Genomic DNA, 19282 nt, shown 5'->3' with positions numbered 1-19282 from the left:
AGTCCAGCATAATTAGTTAGCATAAATATTATAGCACATATATAGAAAATAAACAGACAGCAAAAGACCAGATTCCAAATTCACAAGAAGATGATTGCTTGACCTTTGACCCTGTGACCCCTGTGCCCTCACAGTCTCTCTCCTGTGTTTCATATGGCTGCATAATTCTTCAGCTCTTGTGGTTTCTGTATTGGTTGCCACAGCAACAGTGAGTCTGACAGTAATTGGGCTACTCTGCTAGAGAGGTGAGGGAGGTGAGCTTTAACCCCCAGGGGTCAGAGATCACAGTCCCACCTGAAGTGGCTCTGCGTCTCTGTGATTAGATACTTGACCCGCATTCCTCAGAGGGAGAGAGAATAAGTGGGATTTGAATTAAAACGAGCCTGTCCGAGTCGTCTGACCCCCCCGTGTCCAGCAGGCAGCCGTAGCATCTGACAGCCTGCGCGTGTCATGTGGCGTTTGAGCCGCAGTGGCTGAATCTGCACTGGCACAGCCGAGGAGCCGGAGTGGCCTCTGGTGCTTCATCTAATTAAGCTGCGGGGAGGCAAGCGGCTGGAGTCAGTGAGCGAACGGACCTTGAGTTTTCTGCCCATCCTGACGGCTCTAACAACATCTCATTCATTACTGAAGAGGGTTCACATTGAGAGTGTGCGGTGACTGAATGATGCCTGACATAGGAAATAATAGCCAGAAAAATCTCATTTTTCCAAAAGAAAGTGTTTATTTATAGAAGTTTGAATGTGTTTTTTGTAGAGTATCATATTTGATCCATCAGGCTTTTGTGGATTATATAGTCTGATATAATGATAATATGGAGGAAAAACAGCTCAATTTTTTTTTATTTAGAGGCCCAAACTCAGGTGCTGGTATTTATATGGACAAAAAGTATGAAATTATGATTGTAATGTAACTCAATGAGAACTTTATAACAGTATAGCAGATACTTACTTGGGCTGGGTTTTGACACATTTCACAGTTCGATCCGATTCTGCTTCACAATCTTGCGATTCGATTCGATTTCAGTTATTTTGCACATATATAAGGTACAGTACATGCCAAAATTTCTCAAGGAAAATAAAAAATCTCTAAACTAATGCTGTAAAATATACATGAGAGTCAGTTGGTACTACATTATTAAGGTTTAAATGTGCTGATTTGTAAACAGACATTTAAATTACACTCAATGAACTTGTTATAATATTAAAGTTATGGTAACAATTTACAATAAGGTGTCATTTGTTAACATTAGTTAATTTATTAACTAACATGAATGAGCAATCAATAATACATTTAGTAACCTACACATTAATCTTTGTTAATGTTAGTTAATAAAAATACAGTCGTTCATTGTTCATGTTAGTTCAATGTGCATTAACTAATGTTTACAAAGACAACTTGTGATGGGTTTCCATTTGATAGGCAGTTGGTGAGATCAGCTGAAAAGGAAAGCCATTATTATATTTTATGAAATATGAAATACTGAAACATTTCCTCTGGATTAACATGCACCAAGTAGGATTTCACGTTGACTTTAAAAGTGAAGACTCACTCTGCTAGTTCACATGCACACAATTCTGTTTCATCTGCAGTTTTCACACTTGATTCCTTGATTCAAACCAGTTTCCCGTAGCAAAGACCAAGTGCTTTACTTTTGATGTTTAAAGTCACAATGGTTTTAACACTGAAAACTAACAAGCTTTGATTACAAGAGAAAGCAATGAAAAATGCATTATTGTCTCATAAATGCATGTCATGCAAAACCGAATCCAACAGCTTTCACAACAACCGAACAGACTCTTGTCTAGTGTAAAGGGTCTGACCTGAGGAAGAGGAAGCTTGGTGAGTGAGTGTTTGTTTTTAGAGCAAAAATGAGACAAATCGTAATGCCGTGGGCCAAAGCTGTTTCATCTGCGTCCTTTGCAAATGAACGGCACCAGCTCAGCCAACATGAACGCGAGCTGTTTTTCCAGCATTTTAGGGAGTACTTCGTCATGTCTGAGCCAAAATGGCTGCCGGGCGGCAATGAAAGCCAGCTGGGATGTACAGCTGCGACTGGGCCAATATGGCTGCAGGACAGGTATCAAAGTCTTCAGGGACGGACGGTGCATTTTCAGCCAGGATGGCTTGCGGCTGCAGATTTGTCCTTTGTCAGTGAAATGCTAAAAAGAAAACTGGCCTGTGGAAGGCGACTCGCCTCCGTCACCGCCCCAATTAGAGCTGACGTGCCAAGAGGAGAGAACATCGGATGAAAGAGACGAGTGGTTTTTTTACCGCAGTAATTCCCACCGCAATTCATCACAAAGACAAGATCCCCTTTCCTCCTCTTGTGAAGAAGGAGAGAGTGAAAACAGACGCTCTGAGCGGAGCTGCAGTGGCCCTAATATGTCGTTTTTGCTGAGACCGTCGCTGTGTGAAACTGCCCTCTGACAGCAGAGAGACTCGCCCTCACAGCCATAACAACAAAAGAGCAGTAATGACACATCAAACAAAACCAAACAACTTGCATTTATTTGCCATCTAAGGTAACAATGTTACATAATTAGTTGTGTTTTTTGTTAGGAGTAACACAATAATGTAACATTCCCCCAAAACACTGAAAACACTACACAATCTACTATATATTATCTTAATATCTCATAATTAACATTCATTAGTCAGTTTTATTCACATTCTTGCTACGCCTTTATAGTATAGATACCATGTGTATATAAAAATACATACATATTTACTAATTATGTGTATCTGTTATTAATTAGCTTATGAATTTACCATAAAATTAGATTTTTTAGTTACTATTTCTGTAAGTTACATAATTACGACTATAGAGGGCTACAAATGACTGTAGTTGATTTGTTCAAAAACATTGATTCATTCAGGAACAAAAAAAAGTGAGTGGGTTATTGAAGCATTCATTCAGCTGATTCTTTCAAATGCATCCATCAAATACAATAATCAAAACAAATACACTACCAGTCAAAGGTTCTTGAACAGATTTTTTAATGTTTTTTAAAGAAAGCCCTTCTGCTCACCAGTAGTGTAGAGTAAGTCACTGAATTGTTCACCCAACTGATTTGTGTAAATCATTTACTGAACTAAGCCATTCAAGAACAAAACAAGCGAGTCACTGAATCATTCATGCGATCGTTCAAACACAACCAGAACTGATGAACCGATTCGCTCAAAAACAGTAATTCATTGAGAACAACATTCTGTTCTTCAATTACTGCTGTTGTGGATTTGTTTGGAACTACTACCACTTGCTCTTGCATGCAGTTAACATGCAGTTAAAATGATCATGCCATTGTGTTCTTGCATGCAGTTAAAATGATCATGCCATTGTGTTTGTGGTTTGAGAGAGTGAGGGATGACGGGAGTGTGACAGAGCAGATAATCAGGAAGAGCTAATCCGCGTCTCTCGGGCGGTTGAGGGCGTTCTGGATTCTTCTGTGGTGTTTGGAGTCTCTTTGAGCGCTGTCAGCAACACACACACACACACTGTCCTCCACTAACCTCCTCTCTGCCTCTTTTCTCCTCTGCATCGCTCTCTTGCTCATCCTGTCTGAGTTTCTAAATGCCCTCAGTGCACTGTGACTGTGCTTCACACACACACTACATGGGGATGTACTAAAACAAACTGTTTTGTTTGTTTTATATGAAACTAATGGGAACATATACCTGATAACTGCATATAATTATATAACTGCAATAACTGCATACAATGATAACTGTTTAAGAGTCGTTGAGAAATAAGGTAAATTTAAATGCATATTATAAGAAAATGAAAAAATAATATTTTTATGACCTCACACACATTAAAACCTTGTTGTTGATTACCAAAAAAAAACAAATAACAAACAAAACAAATAGGGGCACTTTAAAATGCATTGTCATGCATGAGAGCCTGCAAGAGACGAGCAAAACGCATCTACCGCATATTTACATAGAAAACAATGGAAAAGCTATGGAATCCCATTTCCAATACAGACATTTCTGGCTTAAAATTTTCCCAGTTCCTGAATTTTTTTTTTTTTTTTTCAGAGTTTATATCTCACAATTCTGAATTTTCTTTTATATTTTTTTCGTTTATATTTCGCAAATCCTGAATTTATTTCTCACGATTCTGTGTACAAACATGTAGCTACAAATTTATTTTATGTAGCTACATTATTCACTTTGTGTACCAACACTGTTTATTATAAACTAGGATGTTCCTTTTGGTTCATTTTCCTGACTGAAAACCACAGCTTGTTATCCAAACATTAACCATAAACTGATAAGGTAAGAATATTAAAGTAGTAATAAATAAAAATAGAATGGATACAGAACAGCAGAGCAATAACAGAACCTTGATTCACATCGTCAAATTATCACGCACCTGCAGCACTTCTGAGAACAGAATAAAATAAATAGGACTAAACTAAATTTGTTCACTTAATTAATTAACATAATTAACAAAATAAGATGACAAAATGAAAACACACACTGAATCCTTCTATGTGCTTTGAATAACTGGAATATTCTTGTTTTTCTTTCTTTCTTTCTTTCTTTCTTTCTTTCTTTCTTTCTTAGGGTATAATACGTCCAGAATTTGAATAAATTTGCTAACGTATTCACTCTCTCATAACCATTTATCCAATATTGCCACTTGTCACTGTTGCGTTTATTACTTCAGTTAACTAACTGGAGAAGTGGAGCGAGTAAAAGTAAACAAAAATTTCCTTAACATGTTGTACATATTGTTAAGGTCTCTGCATTTCACAGTTTTTAATATTTTAATACATTGCATAATATTACCATAAACTGTGCATACCTCACCAAAATGCAAAATTATGAATATAACTGAGCGTAATAGCAGAATTGGCAATTTAGTAAATACATAAACAGCAAGAGTGAGATTTACCAGCCAAACATTGAGACAAATATTATATTAGTCTGCTGAATATGAGAAATACTCATCCATTTGACTGCATAAACATAGAAATGGGATTCAGTGCAATTAACAGCAGAGCCAATCATTCACAGCACAAAGCACATAAACTGTGTTTATCCTCATTGTGAACCGTTTTTAATGTCGCCTTTTTCTCTGAAATTTTGTTGATAGTTTTTGAGAACAAGGGTGTCACAACCTGTCCATTCGGACACAATATATCTCTAATTTCATATTGTTTCTGTTCTTTTGAACTTTCTACACTGAAAATAATCAGAAATGTTTCTTGAGCAGTAAATCAGTATATTAGAATGATTTCTGCAGGATCATGTGACACTGAAGACTGGAGTAATGATGTGGAAAATTCAGCTTTGATCACAGGAATAAATTACATTTTAAGATATATTCACATAGTAAATGGTTATTTAAAATTGTAATAATATTTCACAATTTTTACTTTATTTTTGATCAATAAATGTAGCCTTGGTGAGCATAAGAGACTTAAAGATCAATTGTTGTGGTTGGCTGTAATTGTGCAGTTCACTTGTGCAGTGCTGCATAATTAATATGTCTAATGATGGTGATTGTACAGGAATATCCAGTAATTATATATATTTGAAATATTTCTTACCTCTCACAACTGTAAATGTGTCCCTGTCTCTTTAAGACCACAGGAACTGCCTTGAATTCACTGACAGCTCGTTTTAGCGCCTCGTCTGAGCATTAATTAATCAAACGTCTGCCCATGATTTTAATCTTTTAGTCTTTTTCTCACCATTAAAAAGGACCCCTTGGGGAGTGTATGGCGTCAGATGTGTGACCTGTGACCCGTTTAATTGAGCGTTTCTTTCATCATTGGGTGGCAGAACATTTTAATTAAGTGTTACATTCTTTTCTTTGCTCTGTTATTTCTTTTTTGTGTTTAGCAGCCTATTAGAATATGATTGGATGTTTTCAGTATATTTCCGATCAATCGCTATGGTAACCCATTTTCCGCTCACTCACACATGTGTGTACTGTATGGAGACACGTCTGTATAAGGGATTTTAAAGACAAGCTTGATGTTTGACCTCAAATGTCAGGATTTTGCTCTCTCTCTCTCTCTCTCTCTCTCTCTCTCTCTCTCTCTCTCTCTCTCTCTCTCTTAGCTGGATTACAGTGTGCTTGACCTTGAGAAAACCCAGTTCACTGAGCCAACATGATAAAGATGTTTAGCTCCAAACGAGAGTGAGAAAGAGAAACAAAATCACACAGACTTTCAAAAAAGCAAAAGATGATTACAGTGTTATAGTGATCAAGGGCTATTTTTCGTGGTAAAATTGTGGTAAAATCACTGTTACACACCAGGGTTATAGTTAAACACTACAACCATTAAACATTTTTTTATTAACATAAAAATAACTATTAAATTAAATTAGAATATATAAAAAAATTAACTTATTTCAGTTGCTAGAGCCAGTATTATTTTAGTGTCATTAAGATGCTTTTATATTTTTGTTTTAAATTTGATTTCCTTTTTTTTTTTTTTTTTTAATTTTAGTAATCTCTGTTAGAGGTGGGAATCACAGGGTACCTCACGATACGATATGAATCACGATACATGACTCACGATAACATATAGCGATTCTGCGATAATCGATATATTTCTAGACAATTCTATAATGATACCTATAGTGATACTATAATGATCATGATATCTAACTATGAAAACAAAATGCCTGGTAAGCGCAAGTTTTCTCTTTATTCAAGTCCAAACTGTTGGAAAACAGTACAAGAGTTCTGTAAGTCAAATTTAACATGCTAAGTAAATTAATCATTTTATTCTTTTACTTATTAAAAGCTTACACTTTTCTTTGTGTGTAAACAAACCAAGGTTTATATATATATATATATATATATATATATATATATATATATATATATATATATATATATAAACCTGGTACATTTAAAAAATTACCTGGAGTGCTTTCTCAACCTTTCCTCTCCTCTCTCATCATAAAAATGGAGCCACATGACATGCAGGGAAAAAATAGCCATTCACATCGCCTCTTTTGTGCACTCAGGTTCATTATTTAGTTCAGTTTATACAAATAAAATAATATATTTCTTAAGATGCTGTTGACATGAAATATTCACCAGATGTCGGTAATCCATACATACAAAGAAAACTAGGGCTTCCCTTGACTAAGGATTTTTCTGGTCGACTAGTAGTCGTTCATTTGAACCATTAGTGGACTAATTGCAGGTTTATTAATAAACAATTTAAATCATTATAATGAGCCTTTAATTGCCTACATAGCCTAATAAGCGCTCAAGCACACGCATAAAGCTTGCCACAGCACATCGGCAGATGTAATGATTTTGAATGTCTCAGTGAAAAACAGTAAGGAGACTGCATTAACATTTTAATAATTCACTGATAAACTAGTGCTTTCTTTGTTTTCAGCTTCAGAGTTTAAGTTGGCGACACTGACTCGTCATCTCCGCAGTAGTTATGCGCCTGCATGCATGTTTCACATAGATTTCCTAATCTAAAGAATATTTGTGTTCCATTTGAATATGTTCATTTGAAAGTAGACATTTCATTCTCTATAGATACATTTTTAATGTCTGTAAGGCAAAGATATACACAAAGTTGGGTGCTCAAGTTCACAGACCAAGACGGCAGAAAGCACATCCTGTTTGCTTTCATTATTTTACAAAAGCGAGATGCTCTGATGTTATTGTGAGTCAACACAAATAAACGTAGAGTCTTTACAGACTCAAAAGATGTATTACCCTTATCTGTATTACCAAAAATGAGGGAGTAGGAGTAAGTGAGCGCACCGGTGCCTCCATCTGTCCTGCAGTGTGCGAGCTGCTGTTCAGCTTCCACACTCCACACAGACACTGAACAGCGCACATTTTTCTAGGTTAACATTAGATTGAGCAGCCATGTAAAGTTGCTAATACTTACATATTTCAAATGATAAGCCATATTTTAGGCCTCGTCTGGTCAACTAACGATTAGTCGACTATTAAGGGCAGCCCTGAAGAAAACAAAACAAATAAGTTCAGAAATTAAGTTCTGTGTAATAAAGTGGAATGACCCAGGGAAATGTATTGAATACATGAAGAAAGGGAGGTGCAAAAAGGCATGGAAAGACAAGACACCAGCAGAAATCTATCAGTAATTAGAAAGCAATCCTGCCCCTAGTCAGTGGAAATTAATATTAACTGGTTCAGTCCCAACTGATGGCCTTTAGAAAGGTGTCTCATTACCAATGTGTCACACAAGAAACATTTCATGATGGGTAAAAGCAAAAAGCACTCTCAAGACTTTCACAGCCTTATTGTTGCAAAACATACTGGTGGCATTGGTTACAGAAGGATTTCTATACTTCTGAATGTTCCAGTGAGCACTGTTGGGGCCATAATCCGGAAGTGTTAAGAACATCATTTCACCATAAACCGGCAACAACCAGGTGCTCCTCACAAGATTTCTGACAAAGCAGTGAGAGAAAATAAAAAAGAGTTTTCTAAGAGCCAAGGACCACTTGTGGAAATCTTCGGAAAGACCTGGAATTAGCAGGTGCAATTGTTTAAAGAAAACAATAAGTAATGCACTCAACCGCCGTGGCCTGTATGTACACTCACCATGTAAGGCTCTTTTGCTGAAGAAAAAGCATTTTGAAGCTTGTTTAAAGTTTGCTGCACAACATTTAGTCAAGCCTGTGAAATATTGGGAGAATATAGTCTGGTCAAATGAGACCAAAATGCCATAATACACACCATGTTTGGAGGTCAAATGGCACTGCACTTCACCCCAAAACATCATGGTGTAGCACTGGCAAATTTCATATAATTGAAGGAAGGATAAATGGAAAAATGTAATGAGACATTCTTGATAAAAATCTGCTGCCATCTACCAGGATGATGAAAATGAAATGAGGGTGGACATTCCAGCGAGACAATGATGCCAAACACACAGCCAAGCAAACTCTCAATTGGTTTCAGAAAAAGAAAGTAAAGCTCCTAGAATGGCCCAGCCAATCACCTGACCTGAATCCAATATAAAATCTACAGAAAGAACTAAAGATCAAAGTTCTTAGAAGAGGCCCATAGAACCTTCAAGATTTGAAGGCTTTTTCCCTGGGTCATTCCATTTTATTACACAGAACCTAATTTTTTAACTTATTTGAATTTTTTTTTCTTTGTATGTATGGATTACTTGTGTTGGTACCGACATCTGGTTAAAATTTCATGTCAACAGCACCTTTAGAAATATATTTACTAAGAACATGTTGACATGTTCACTACTTATTTTACCAGCTGTATATTATGTGTGTGTGTGTGTGTGTGTATATATATATATATATATATATATATATATCACACACACACACACACACACATATATTGTAATGACATAACACAGATACTAAAATAAAAAACAATATATTATACTGTAATGATGTCTCATTGATACTAAAATATATAATCAGTAAATGTATTAATAATAATCAGAATACAGATTGTTTTTTAAAATTCAGCTGATTTCACACCAATTTCAAATGTTAAATTTTTTCTCAGTTTCTTACACTTGTGGTGTTCATGCAAAATGACAGGCCTAGAGAAAAAAATTGTTTAAGGGGGTCATATGATGCAGTTTCAAGTTTTCCTTTCTCTTTGGAGTGTTACAAGCTGTTCATGCATAGATGAGATCCCTAAAGTTGCAAAGGCTAAAGTCTCAAACCCAAAGAGATATTCTTTATAAAAGTTAAAGGGGACCTATTATGCAAAATGCTCTTTCACATGTTGTTTGGACGTAAATGTATGTTAGCATTGTGTACACAACCACCTTATAATGATAAAAATCCACCCACTCCTTTTTTTTTCATCCCCATAAGTAATAAGCAGTGTCTCCCAACAACCTGTTTTCAGCATTGCTGCTAATGTGATGTCACATTAGCCACAGGCCCCGCCCACGAAAGTTGACAGTCACTGCCGTTTTAACATAGAACCGCCCTGAGCGAGTTCACAGTGAGTTGTATATAGTCCGCCATTGCTGCACTGACGAGAATGTCTCCCAAGCATTTTAGGTATTCTGTAGCTGGATGTATGAATCCACATAGATCTCTCCATTTACTCACGAAATCTGAGCCACTGAAGAGGGAGACACTGCTTATTACTTATGGGGATGAAAAAAAAGGAGTGGATGGATTTTTATCATTATAAGGATTCATTTTGTTTTTGAAGAAAATGCTCCCTCAACTGTACTAAAATTAATTTATGTCTGTGTGAATCATGTACACTGCACTGCTTTGTGAATGAAGGTCAGTATAAAGCAGGTTTTGCACAAAAGTTGCTCCTGAAGGATGGAGCTGTGCCAGCTGTATCTAATCCAGCTACACCTCCAGAAGAAGTATCACGCGTTAGTTTTCCAAATTGCCTTTCTGAAAGAGCTTCTTTGCACTCTGTAAGGCTAATGTTGCTAAAGCTACCCTTGTCTGTGTGTTTTCACTGATGCTGCCTTCACCTGCTACCACAATGATCCTAAATAGGAATGTGAGAGTTAAAATTGCATATGAAAGCAATGTGATGTCAACCGCTGGAATTAGTTCAGCTCATAATCACAAGTGGGGCTTATAAAGTTTGTAATAGCATGCGATGGCACCATGAGTTATTTTTTATCATGCCATGCTCCCGTCTGTGTAATTCATAAAGTGCATTTTTTTATGCACAGTACAATCTGATGACTGACTTATAAACAAGGCTTGTACTAATAGTGGAGTGCAGCTCTAATAGCCCTCTTCCCCGGAGCACCAGCTCATTTGCATTTAAAGGACAAGACATGAAAAAGGCGCATTTTGGCTCAAAGTTAAAATGAGTTAAAATTTCACATACACACTCTGGGGACATCAGAGACTTATTTTACATCTTGTGAAAAGGGGCATAATAGGTCTCCTTTAAGACTCATCCATGCCCTCCTAAAATGCCTTGTTTAAACACGCCCCCACATGTCTACGTCACTGTGTGGGAAGATTTGCACAACACCACCCAAATGTTCATGCAAAGAAAGAAGGCATAACTTTGATTCTTGCTGTAGTATTGTTGCTGCTTCCGCCATGTTGTGGAGACGCTGTGTTTCATTGTGAAAGCTCTTTTGAAAACTCACTTGTTTTCTGAAGCCTTTGCAAATTGAAGTTGTGTGAATGTAGCCTATTTTTATCTATGATCATTATGTTGTACAGCATTTTGGTCAGTCGTGTTATTGTTTTAAATGTGCTTTATAAATAAAAGAACTAGAACTAGAAAGAGAAGAAACCCAGAGCAGTCCAACCCAAATATTCAGATGTGTGCAGCTCATTTTACAGAGGACTGTTTCCTGAACCTGGGAAGGCTGTGCATGAAGGTTGTTTCTATAAAGTGGGGCAATTCCAACTTTGCAAGGACATTTAAAGGATTTAATGAATTTGCCACTGATGATTCAAATGTGAGTTTTGTGCAGTGTAGAGTAGAGCTTCTTGTTTGTCGTTTCTCAGATCACAAATGCAGACATGGTTTTATGTTTACACACCGCGATTTGCAACGCAACGTGTAAAAAGACAGTATAAGTCATTATAATCAGTAATTATGTCCCCACTGGATGCAACAAATGCCTCGTTTGTAAAGGTTTTTATTGTTTTAGTCTGGTCTTGCCGGGACACAGCATCACAGTATGGTAAGGGGCGTAACATTTCCGTAACACACTTGAGGCATTCGGCCAATCACAACGCACTGGATAGTTGGCCAATCAGAGCACACCTCACTTTTCAGAATGATGAGCTTTGTAAAAATCGATGGGTTTCAGAAAGGCGGGGTATAGAGGAGCAACAATAATGAACAGTACGTCGAAAATAATGTGTTTTTTTAACTTTAAACCACATAAACACATTGCATTACGCCAAATACACAAAATAATGTTCTTTTTAGCAACGTCATATGACCCCTTTACATTTTACGTGATGCTATATTATTAACACATTTTGAATTCAATCTTTGTCAACTTGTTTTCTTTCAATTAGCACAGATTTTTATTTTTTTTTGTTATTTAGGTCTCATTAATCTGAGCTTAAACCGGTAAACATTGAGAAAATTATTTACAATTATTCACAAATAATGCTTTTTTGTTGTGCACACGCTTAGATCATGGGGACCACAATCAATTAGTTCAAAAAATTAAATACAAAACCTGTGCTAATTAAAAGAAAACAAGACAGTTTTGAAAGGCAGGTAATTTTTGAAAGGGAAGGAAGTGTTCCAACAGCACAAGGGCTAAAATTTTAAATTTTAAATGCAGTTATTCAACCTCTTGGCCTTTAAGTTTAGTACGTGTTTTGCGTTGCTTTGTGTGTTTTTCTGTGCGTGTGTTTCACAGCTTTTAGGAAGTGTAAATTGCCTCTTTGGTTCTCTCTTTGAAGCTCTTTCCTTGGGCCATTTCAAATCTCTTCTGCTTCTCCAAACATTATTTTAAAGCAGAAGAAACTCTTTACTACAGCAAACCCTTTAAATGCTTCTGTTCTGAAATTGGCCAATAATCAGAGTGCAGCTCATGAATATTCAGCAGTTTTGGGGGAGGCCACGCTCCCATGGGGCACCGGAGCGAGAGGTGCATGTGTTCCTCCCATCGCTCGTGTCCTGAAGGGCGTTTTCAGTTAACTCTGAGCGTGTTCGTTAAAATCCCATCCTGCCGAACCCCTGAGGAGCCTGAACTTCCCTAGCGTTTATCATTTTAATACTTTAATTAAACGTGGAATTATACTTATGTTTCTTGCACGAGGTTTTCACAGCTGTTAGCGCTGAATAATCTTTCAGTGTCGAACGCTTTCTTTTGGGCTTTTCTCACTGTAGAGCGACGGATGAACAGACTCGCTGTCAGACTCGTCTGAATTAGAGAGCTGAAGGTGTGTTCTTACCTGCTTAACATGCATTAGTTTTGCTCTGTTGGTGAACTTCAGTGTTTTATTTCTACATAAATTAAAGCATCGCATTCAAGCTAATTATTTCCACAGAGAGAGAGGTTTATGCTTTTCACAGAAGCACTGTTTTGTTGTGTTTAGCTTGACTTTGGGGACCAAATCATTTTGAGAAGTGAGCTACTGTAAATCTGACAAAACAGATGAAAGATTTATACAGTGTGATTTTAGTATCATTGAGATACTGTTACAATTATTATTATTATTATTTTTTTTTTTTTAAATGTTTAATTTTCATTTTTATTTTAGTTTTAGTCATTTTGTTGTTTTTGTGATTTTTTTTTCTGTTTTAGTTATTTTAGTATATTAACACAAATGACATAAAATAATAAACGTTGCCATGACAAACAGCTGTTTTTTATTTTAATATTTTAATTTATTTCAGCTAACATTTATTATATTTCAAGTAAAGGGAAGCATCTTTGGATGATTAAACAGATACATATTTTTATTTAAAAATTTAGTACTTGAGATACTTATTTATAATCTTATAATTCATTTTACTTTTTTTTATATGCTTTGTTTTCGTTTTACTCTTAAAGTTTTAGTAGTATAGTCTGTAGTATATGTCTGTATAGTTGTATTTAGTTATTTAAATATATGTCATGATTTATTTATTTATTTACTACTCCTTAAACTTAATTAAAATGGAAATGCAACTAAAATTAAAACCTTACTAATTTTATGTCAATGTAATTTTGTTTTATAAAGTAACAAAAGCATTTTTCTATTGTTTTAGCTAACTATTAGAAACCCTGTTCAGAAAGTGAATAATGTTTGTTTTTAAGGTTTCTTTAAGGACTTGGGCAGTTAGTCTGTAGTTACTATATTTAGTTTTACATAAAAATGTCTATGGTATGTCCTCATTTAATCTCTGTGTAAATGTGCGTGCGCGTGTGTGTGTTGAAGGCTCCTGCTGTGCTGTGATAGATGATTCTTCCTACATATAACCTCATTACACACACAAACACAGCTTTATCTACTCTCTCTATTTCTTCATATCCTCCTATCACAACACTATCCTTTATAATCTGCACGTTTAGCTCAGCTGACTGTGTCGATTCTAGCGTTTTTTTTATCTCATCTTGATTTCTCTCTTATGAATCGTGAGACCCGTCTGTCATCTCCATGTGGACACATCTGACCTCAGCAGCACACATGACTGACTGCAGTATGACCTGCAGGACACACTTCTGCTCCACTCTAGACTCTTCAGTTTGAGTTAGGTGATGTAGGAGGAGCTTGAGGGTTTGAGGGAGTGGCCTGAGATGAGAGGGAGTGGCTTAAGATCAGTTGACGGGTGGACAGGTGTCATTTGAAGTGTTTGCAGAAATTTTAGATGTTTTGATAATTGCAGGATGAGTTTTGGCAATATTGATAAACAAATTTTAAGACATTCTCTTGCACATTTTGTTTCATTTCAGTTTTTTTTTAGTATTATTTATATATTATTATAGTATTTTTTCATATTCAGAATGAGCTTTTATTGTTATATTTTGAGTTTTCATTGTTGGTTTTTAAAAAGTATTTATATTTACATTTAATTTTGTTTGAGTTTCAGCTTTAGTAAACTTATTTTATTTCAGTTTAATTTATTTTTAATTTAGTTTTCGTAATTTGAGTACTTCAGCTTATTTTATTTCAGTTAATTGCCAAAGCAACACTTATAATTATTAATTATATATATATTTTTTATTAATTTAAAGTTGATTAAAATGTAATGGTTTTATTTCAGTTTTTTTCAATATATGAAAATGATTTTTAATAGTTTTTTATTGTAATTTTAGTTGCATCTGGTTGAACTGGCAAACTTGTGTTTCCAGCAGGACTGTGAGACTTTCTAATCAAATTTTAAAATGACTTTTGCTTCTGCAGGCAGTAACACACACTCGTAAGGGAGCGTTTTGCATGCTGTTGTAGTTCTCTAGGTGTGTTTTGCTCCAGTAGGGTTGTACATTATTAACGTTCAGTGTTTGAGTTAACCTCCCATTGTGAACTTTAGCACTGCGGGTTATTCCCTCGTAGCAGAAGCCCAAACTAATTACACATGGAAAATTCACATGCACATGTGCATATTCTCCTCCTGTATTCACCTGTCATTATATTTACTGCGATTGCTGATATTTCTTAAAAAAACAATGCATTGATGAATCATTCATAATAAAACCAGGACCGTGTATTAAAGGAATAGTTAAAAATAAAAATCCTCACCCTCAGGCCATCCAGGGTGTACGGTAGATGAGTTAGTTTCTTCATATTTGGAGAAAGGTAGCATTGCATGTCTTGCTTATCAGTGGATCCTCTGCAGCGAATGGGTGCCGTCAGAATGAGAGTCCAGACAGCTGATAAAACATCACAGTAATCCACAATGAAACATGCTTTGAAGCCAAAAGCTTTGTGTTTGTAAGAAACAAATCCATCAAGGCATTTTTAATCAATGCTTTCGAGTCCATAATCCATAATAATGCTTTCTCCAGTTATTTTTATAATTCTCCATTATTGATTATAGACTCAAATTTAGCCAGAAGCACTGTTTTGAAGTTAAAAATGTCTTAATTATGCATTTGTTTCTTACAACAGCTTTTGGCTTAACAAGATGTTAATTGATGGACTGGAGTGGTGTTGATTACCTGTGGATTACTGTGTTTTTTATCAGCTGTTTAGACTCTCATTCTGACGGCACCCATTCACTGCAGAGGGTCCCTTGGTGAGCAAATGATGTAATGTTACATTTTTCCAAATCTGATGAAGACTCATCTTGGATGGCTTGAGGGTGAGTACATTTTCAGCAATGTTTCATTTTGGGGTGAACTATTCCTTTAAGACAGCATATAGAGTTAATTTTAAAGGGATACTCCACCCCAAAATGAAAATGTTGTCATTATGCTCTTCTGTATCATGCACACCACAAGAATGCACTGTTTCTACATGTATTTAGCTTTGATTTGATAGAAAACATGGCATACTTGTGATGCAGATGATATAGAAGAGCATACACAGCATACGGTGATTTGGAGAGACACAGAGGAGACTGTTGACAAAGGAATTATTGAATAAAGTCGTTATTTTTGTTTTCTTCGCTTACAAAAACTGTTCCCCTTGCTTCATATAACCCAGATTGCACGTCTGATGGCAGATGGAGTATTCTGACGACGACTTTCATACCTTTTATGGACCTTGAAACTGTTATTTACTTTGCATTCAATGGGACAGTCACAGGCCTTCCGATTTTCATCCAAAATTTCTTAAATTGTGTTCTGAAGACGAACTGAGCTTTTACGGGTTTGGAACGACATGGGGTTAAGTGATTTATGACAAAATTTTCATTTTGGGGTGGAGTATCCCTTTAATGTCATGTTGCCTCCTGTCTCCCTAGTGTGCATTTGAATGAGTTGATTGACACTTGATGCCAAAGTGTGCAGATGGCACAGATGGCATTTGGTAGGCAGGTGCCCCAATGCAGAGGGCACTGACAGGACGTGTGTGTGTGTGTGTGTGTGGCTCTGTCAAGGTTATATATTTACATTTCCTCTATGCAAACAGGATCACAGCATGATAAACACACAGATTATGAGTGTGTGAGAGTGTGTTCATTCAGAAAATGAAGGTCTCGAATATCAAAATGTTTTTTTTTTTTTATTTATCTGGTGACATTCAGAATTCTTCTGTGAGCTGATTGGCCATTAAGCAGCACAGACTCATCGTGATTGGATAATCACAGGTATGAATGCTGAATTCAGATTGTCTAATTTAGCCTCATTCAACCTTCAGCACTAATTACAGTATTTAAAAAAGAGACAGAATAGGGAAGTGTTCATTTAAAGATGACTCCTGTGATATGATCTTGGAAATGAGATTGACCTGAATCATTCAAACTGTTGCAAAGAGAACACACAAGTTAATGAGATGTGTGGTTGTGTTCAGAATAGCATACTGGCCTACTGCTTTTATTATTTCAATGTTTAGTGCAATGTTTGGGATGTATTTTGTTCACAATATGCTAACTTTTCATACTTCTTTTGTGCCAATCACCTGAGCCGTAAATGCCATGTGACTAATTACTCTGCAGTCAGAGGAAAATAATAAAGGCTAAATTTGAAATGGCATACTAGCATACTATTCTTAATGTTTCTGATTTAAAAACATATAAAGATAATGCATAAATATAATGGTTAGTATCATATAGGGCTGGACGATTAATCGAAAAGAAATCGAAACTCGATTAAAAAAATTCAGAACCTCTAACCGCTGTAATTTTTGCAAGAGATGCTGGTTATTTTCTACTTTTGACATGGCAATATTCATTTATTTTGTTTGCAAAAACACGACCTTTTGTGCTGCTAACACAATGCTCTACCACTGAGCCACAGGAACTAAGTAAAATAAATAAATTACGAATGTAACCATGGTTCCCTGAGTAGGGAAAGTTGCAACCTTATTTTTACTCTTTGGCAGAAAGAAATGGGAAAAAATATTTGCAAGATATAAACTAGATAAAATGTCACAATTACCTTTTTTTAATTCTGTGGTGGAAAAAGAAAATATAAAAATAAAATCAAAAATCTCTCTCTCTCTCTCTCTCTCTCTCTCTCTCTCTCTCTCTATATATATATATATATATATATATAGCATATTAATGATACTTAAATAAAACTGAATCGAAACATGTATTGTGGAAAGATAGTATTTGACTTATTCAGAAAGCAGTTATCAGTATGCAGTGTAAGTAGGCAGCATTGGCAGAAAGCTAGTATTTAATCTGAAAGAGTCCCTCGTGTTGTACAGTTATTGATCGACGGAGCAGATGAGACACCCACGTTCGCAGCGATCCATGACACGCAAAGGGTTAAAGGTCATATTGTGAGGTGTATAAAAGCGTTTGAGGTCACATCTGGATAGATGAGGTCTACTGTTGCTGTGATACTAAAGTTCAAAGGTCGAACCTAGTAGAGCAAATGCATGTGCATTTTACACAGAGAGAATCGATGCGGGCTGAGTTTAGATGACTTTAAACGCCTGCTTTCTGCCTAAAGTGGCCAAACAGGAAAATCTGCTATCTTTTATTCACCCAGTATGAGTTTCTTTGTTGCATGCAACAGAAAAGGAAGGTCTTTTCCATTTTCCCTCTTGCAGTTTTAGGAGATTGTCAAAAATCCAGCATTTTCTGAAAAAATATAGTGTTAAAGTACAGAATAATACTTTAGGTCACACACACGCTCACACAGGTGGCTGGCTGTAAGAGGATATATATGGAGCCAATGTTGCACTTTTATAGGATTAATTTACTGGCTATCAAATCATGCCTGTTTATGAGCATATTTCTCTCTCTCTCTCTTTTAATTCAAGCTATAAAAATGATAAAACTCATGGCCATGAGGGGTGGCGGGTTTCCATAGCGATGTCACCAGAGACATATGACGAAGGAGGAATCACTCGTCAAATAAACCAGCGCGGACGGGTTTTATTTTTCAGTGAAATTAATTCTTCATCACTCACTCACTCCTGTAATAAAGCACAGCAGACGGAGATGAATGTGGACAGTCGATTGTAGACAAGAAAAGAGGAATAAAATGACATGCTACCAGTGCTATTTCTACAATTTGTAGTATGTATACTTTGCACAGTGTGCTAATTTTATGTGTATATGAAATACTGTAACCTGCTATTGATTGCATTATGCACAGCTATTGCATTATTGCATTATACACGGTTATTGATTGCATTATGCATTTAATATTAGTTAATGCATTAACTAATATAAAAGGAATAGTTCACTCAAAAATGAAAGTTTGATAAAAATGTACTCACCCTCAGGCCATACAAGATGTAGATGAGTTTGTTTCTTCAGCAGATTTGGAGGAATTTAGCATTACATCACACTTGCTCACCAATGGATCCTCTGCAGTGAATGGGTGCCATCAGAATGAGAGTCCAAACAGCTGATAAAACATCACAGTAAACATCAATTTATGTCTTGCGAAGTGAAAAGTTGTGTGTTTGTTAGAAATAAATGCATTATGAAACCATTGCTAAAATACAAATCCATAATCTGAATCAGGTGAGAAATATGCAGAGATCAAATCTCATCTGAATCAGGTGAGAAATATGCACAGATCAAGAATCTTTTACAAGCCAAAACAGTTCTAAACAAATATGTTGGTGGATTTCGATGTGAGAGGAGACCAGAATTTTTTTTTTTTTTTTTCCACAGGAGGAAGCATTATTTCGAATTATTTTAAGGCAGAAGCAACCGTTTGAAGTTAAAAACGTCTTGATAATGGATTTTGTTTCTTACAAACACACGGTTTTTGCTTCACAAGACGTTAATTGATGGACTGGAGTGGAATGTAGTGAT

General features: G+C 35.9%; 1 protein-coding gene across 7 annotated transcripts in view; it reads left to right on the top strand.

The window, feature by feature from the left end:
* spock1 (SPARC (osteonectin), cwcv and kazal like domains proteoglycan 1) overlaps positions 1 to 19282 on the top strand; it is a 221201-nt gene that overhangs the window by 141679 nt on the left and 60240 nt on the right. The window lies entirely within an intron of this gene.

The sequence above is a fragment of the Cyprinus carpio genome, chromosome B14 (assembly GCF_018340385.1).
Source record: "Cyprinus carpio isolate SPL01 chromosome B14, ASM1834038v1, whole genome shotgun sequence".
NCBI lineage: Eukaryota > Metazoa > Chordata > Actinopteri > Cypriniformes > Cyprinidae > Cyprinus > Cyprinus carpio.
This window is presented reverse-complemented; position numbering and strand designations above follow the sequence as displayed.